We start from the raw sequence: 6,241 nt of genomic DNA, 5'->3' as shown, positions 1-6,241 counted from the left end.
CTGAGAGAGAGAGAGAGACATCCATGTAAACATGAGTCAGGCTTAAATCTCTTACAGTAAACACAGTAATATAATAATGCAAATAGACTTACAAAGGAAAAAAGTGTTTTTTAACTAATGCCATGTGTGAATTTTACTTAAAATCTGAGTGCAAAAACTTTAAAAAAATAGTCAATTTAACTTTGTTGTGATGCTGTTCAGTAAATACATTTACAAATGTGTATACTTCAATACTGGGGAAAAGCTGGGTCAGAGCAGGTGTTATTTATATTTATTCCAGCGTTACTCTTTACATTTTGAGCAGGCAGAGAGCAGCCGCCTTAACTCAGCCGTCTAAAGACAACTTTACAGCATATTACTTACAATAAATTAAAACAAAGAGCTGTTTGACTATGTAATGCGCTGAAAAGTGACCAAACAAACACTGTGACACACTCTTTCACGGTGTACACACTAACACAAGCTGTATGACATTACAACACTTTTAAGACGTAGTACCACAGTAATATCATGGCAGCTGAAGTGTAATACTAATATTATCTGATAGCATCTCTGTAACACACTACTTTTTCTGATGCAACACAGGCCCAATAGTGGGCTTAATCAACCCCATATTAACCACCAACACAAAACTATATTACACTCGTACCAAACTAGTATACTTACCTCAGATATCCGCTTAACTCGCGACAACGATCTCGTGTTTATCAAAATAACCGACTTTTAATCCTGCGCGTTCGCGATGCTAACCGACAAGCCGGTCACGCGCGTGCCGAATCTCAGCGAACGTGGCGTGAAAGACCGAAAAAAACACGCTTAAATAACGACAAACCCAACCGAAATACAAAACCGACGCGCGTGTGTAGTGTTAACTAACACAGGTGGGAAGTTTAACGAGTTATTGGCTTAATTGGCGGATAAGATTGTTGTGAATGAGATGCTGACGGTTCAATCGGCTCGCGCTGTCAGACAAAAGACCCGCGGGGAGCTTTCATATAAATGAATAAAAAATGCCCCAACCGTGTAACTGTGTGGATAAAGTGAAGGTTACAGCACCTTACCGTGAACTTTACCGCTCCATCATCATCATCCGCCCATCTCATGCGACTCAGTGCGGGCCGACCGGATGTGGAGGGCACGTGAACAGGAAAAACTTCAGCGCGTAGACGCGCGCGTTCACGAGGACGTATCATTTTTATGTCAAGCTTACAAATTAACCCCAGAAGAAAAGGTTTTGTACATGTTTTATAAATACTTTTATTTCCCAGTTGAGTATGGTAAAATGACACAGATTTACAAGTGTATGCCAGTCTATGGTGTGTACAAAAGACATAAAAGAAATATGGTTACAATGAGAACCGTGAGAAAATGTGTCATTAAAGAAATAAAACAAAATGACAAAAAATTACATATTTTAATTTCATAATATTAAAACACATAAATTCATTAAAAAAATGAATTTAAAGTAGAAGCTGTTTAAATAATTTTCAATACATTCATACAATCTAATAAACATTCATTTTAACAGAAAATCTGAGTTGTGCTCTGAATAACAAATTTAGTTTATTTCTTTCCACTAGAGGACTCTGTTTACCAATTAAAGAAATGACATTTGGTATAATTTAAATAATAAAAAAGTTAAATTAAAATATATCATTATACAATCAAAGTAAAACACTTTGTGAATCCGTAACCACCTGACTAAATACAAAACTGGAAGACTTAAAAGTAGACCATTTTAGTAATGGACATTAAAAAAATGAAAAGTAGGGCGATTAAAAAAATTATGAATGATTTATTGCGATTGTGTAAATATATATTGATGTAATCCATAAAAAAGCAAATGTTGTCTGATTACAAGTAGCCTATTTTAAGATGTAATTTAATCTAAATGTAAATGTTAAATGTAATTTCATTTTCCCAATTTCTGGAATCTGATTAGTGTATACATATGTATACAAATATAAATTTAGTAAACTTTTAGGATTCCAAGAAATGGACTATGCATTTAGATCTACTTTAGGTCATTTTCTGTGGATTACAATATTTTTTTATTATTATTCACACTGATTGAAGTTGGGTATTTTCCTTATATTCAATTAAAGCAACAATCAGACGTTTGAGGGGTGCAGTTCGTTTCATTTTTCTGTTTGAACTGCTATTAACTGCTCTTAAAATCACACTCGGATCTCTTTGTTTATAAAAGATTCAAAGCCGGGCTTTAAAACACGGTCCTGCGAGCCAAACCCCGTTTTTTCCGTTTATTTAAACGGAAATCTTTTTCAAGGCGCTTCGTTTCCCGCCTCACAGGATCGTGGCGCGCAGGTAGAGAGGCAGGAAATCCTCTGAACCAATAATCCCGGGTAATTTTCATGGCTCGGCAGCAGCCGCCCATCTAAATTGTACGGATGTTTCCCACGCTTGCGGGGCGATTGATTTTCCTGCTGTTTGAGGTATTTGTCTGATCCAGTTCGCTCAGACAGCGCGAAAACTTCGGTACTGACTGGAGTCGTGGGTTTCTTCTTCCCGCCAACAAACCGCGGCCAGCGTGACCGTTAATATTACTCTGCCTGAATTTGAAAATCAGCCGTTGGTTTGCGCGGCAACTAGGTCAATTAAATAGCACGCATCGAAGACAAGAAAAAAAGCATGTCCTTTCTTGTTAATCTTAAACTCAGAGTTTAAATGTGTTTAACATCGAAGAAATGCTCAGACTTTCCACCATTATTCTCTCTCTGTCTCGTTCCCACACGCTGATAGTGTTTTACAGGTGGGTTTTCATTCCCTGCTGATTATTTATCCTGCTTTCCTTCACAGAAGTCCTGCCAGCTCTGAAATAACAGCCGAGGCCTGTGTGTTGTCTCTGACCCACCTGTCACAACAGCTGATCATCATTAGTCTGAAATACAGCCACGGCCTTTGAAATCAGCTCAGCTCCTTCGTTGAGTTCTTGTAGGTTTAGTCATTCACAGGATTTGTATACTGGAAAACGCTAAAAAGTCAGACATGAACAATGGATTTTGAGGACACTTCATGAATTTCCAGGATGGCAGTGCTGAATTGGCATGTGGTGTACCAAAAGCTCCAAAACGCAGTCCAGAAAACCCGAAACTACTCGACTTTGGCAGGTGTTGTCACACCTACGAGTGTTTCAACCGAAATCTTTAAGAAAACTTTATATTGTTGACTGGTAACAAAACACCAGACGCCCAAAACAGATCCGTCCTAGAAGAAACGAGACTTCCATTTTGAATCAGATGTTCCTAATTCAGAATAACAATAGATCTAAATTAGATTATAGTCAGAGTCCAGAGCTGATATTCTGGTGCTGATATGATTGATGAACATATTTTTGAGTTTGAATGTGAGGAGCTGCAACTAAAACCCATTTTGTTAAATTGAATAAAGATTATAGATCTAAAGTACAGAGCTTTAAATAACACGGTCGTTTGGTCAGTTTGATGAGAAATGATGGAGTTCATAATGAGATCTCTGATTTTTGATCACAAGCTTTAGTTATCTGGGCAAATTACATTATTGTGAGACATTATTGGGATCTGTTTTGAAACTAGACGAGAAACGTGAGATTAGTGGGGTCCTTTTTCTCAGGAGAAGGTTCTGAGAATGCTTTAGCAAAGACCTCAATTAGCTTTTCATTTGAATTTTGCTGATGCAACGCAGTGAATCATCTTGTAGGAGATTTAATTAATGTGATGGTCTGGATGATTTTCTGAAGCTAATATATGATTGATGCAAGATGTCTTTAAACAAAATGTGAGGCACTGCAACAAACTCATTTTGATAACTAAACCCAAATTTAAAGAAAGACTTAAAACCATAATGATTTAGTCAAAATACAGTAATAATACAGTATGATACTTGAAAATAACGTGAAAACCAGATTAGATAATTTGTCCATTGAACGATTTGATGAGAATAATGAATATTGCTCTTTTGAAACTATCGATGAGACACATTTGAGACTTATTTGAGAAATATCTGAAAAGCAGAAGACTCCATGCATTTTTATGTTACTAATGCAACACAGTTAATAAACTGGGCTATTAGGAGCTCTAATGTGATCGTCAGATTGATTTCTTTGGAGCAAATGTGTGATTTATTATAAATGTCATTGAGTGTGTGTGTGGTCTGACCGTACCGCATTCCCAGCGCTCTTACATGGCTTTAAACTCATCAGATCTGACGGGGGTCACTTTACTGACTTGATGCTGATCCACACGTGTACTGATGTGTGTATAGAGCCTCCAAGGGGGACAATCTGCTGGTATGTTATCCTCAAATGATCCCAAAATGAGCACATAGTTCTTGTAGCCTGTAAAAGTTGTGTGAGAGAGCTGCTGGAAAGTGGGAAAAGCAAGTAAATGCCAGCAACGCAAAGCTCCATCCATACGACTGATCTCAGCCTTCATTAACTGCTGTAAGCTGCTTGTGTGTCTCTCATCAAAGGCAAACAAATAAATGTCAGAGAAACTGAACTAATTCCCAGCATGCTGAGTGCCAAAGACCCCCCACCGCCATGGAAAAGTTGAATGTTGATTCTCTGGGTTTTGCTGTCTTGAAAGAGGGACCTGGGCAGTGGTCCTCTGGTTTTTCTATGAATGCATAAAAACTCAGTGACAAATGCATGACTTTTTGGGGTCGTGTGTTTGGAAATAAATATGCACATATGAAATATCAAATATTTTAAACGCATGTAAGGAGAGAATTGCTAGGGATGAATGCATGACGTTTTGGGGGTTTTTCCATATTATAAATAAATCCAATATTATATTTTCTAGTAACTCGAGAATACCCAAATGCATGGCTTTTATGGGCTTCTTTATGTTTAGCAATGAATGAATTAATAAAATAGTTTTTAATGCATATAACTCGAGAAAAGCCAGAGAAAAGTGCATGGCTTATATAGACATTTGCATGTTAATAAAGACAGAAAGAAAGACAGAAAACCCAAATGCACGGCTTTTGTGTGCTTCCATGTGTTTGTTAAATAAGTATTTAACACATTTTTTGTGAACTATATTAAGCAAAGTCCTTAAGCATAGTCTGTGTAAGTTTATAACACTTATAATGCACTGAATTCTCAGGAGTATACATAGAGGAATAGCACATAAAGTGACTTCTACAGTCAGTTTTCTTTCAGATCAACTGTCACGATAGAGCAACAGTAAAAATCTTGCTGAGCAAGTTAGTTAAAGTGAAACTGTTGACATGTTTAGAGGCGCTACCTGAAAAATAACACATCTGGTTTAAGGGTACAAACTTTAGCAGGAAACTCTATTGATCCTTTGGGGACTGAGGTTTGCTGCTGACAGCAGCTCAAGAACACACGTTAAGTGCATTTATGTCAACCGCCAAGCGTTCGCGTGCTAACACAAAGTGCTTTAGCCCTTAATCAGCGATTTGTATTTCCACACAACTCTGAAAATCAATGGGCGAGCGGATGGACTGCAGTTCAAACACCGTCCACTCATTACAGTTTGATTTCCAGAAGCTTTTTCCACACATTTTTGACTCTGCTTCCCTGTGGAATGGTTTTCCTGTCTGCACAGGAGCAACATCAGACACAAGTGGGCGAAAAAGAGCCAGACGCCCAGCTAGAGTTTTCATTGTTCTCACACACACACACACACACACACACACAATCAAATATCCCCCACGCTGCAGGAAATGGTCAGATGTTTAATTCATTCAGTACAGGGTTTCTCTCTCTCTCTCTCTCTCTCTCTCTCTCTCTCTCTCTCTCTCAGTGCAAAACAATAAGAGTTCCTCTATAGCGTGTGCTGGTCGTGTACAGATGCTTCTGTGGTTTTGAAGGGAGGCGCTGGAGGCTGATATATGAGGATGATGATGAGGATGATGATGAGGATGTGGGGCTCGTCCAGGTCAGCAGCAGAGAAACCCCAAATAAACACAAATACAAAAGCTCGGTGCCAAAACCTAGTGAGCAGCATCCTGACTGAAACTGAAACTGAAACAGAAACGGGAGAATCAACTGACAGCTGAGTCTGACATCAAAATCTGGAACTTCTGTACGAATATTGGTTACTTATTGCATGAAATATATTTAAATAGACATTTCTCTTAATTCTGTGGAAGCTCGTTACTAAACGGGATAAAAAGGACAGTTTTGACTGTTTTTCCTGAATTGTGAGATTTAAGCTCTGTTTTGTATTGTTTCTGCCACGGAATAAAACATTAAAAAGATAACTGTGACTTTTTA

The sequence above is a fragment of the Carassius carassius genome, chromosome 22 (assembly GCF_963082965.1).
Source record: "Carassius carassius chromosome 22, fCarCar2.1, whole genome shotgun sequence".
In the NCBI taxonomy this organism is placed as follows: Eukaryota; Metazoa; Chordata; class Actinopteri; order Cypriniformes; family Cyprinidae; genus Carassius; species Carassius carassius.
The sequence above is the reverse complement of the archived record's forward strand: the minus strand, read 5'-3'. Positions refer to the sequence as shown.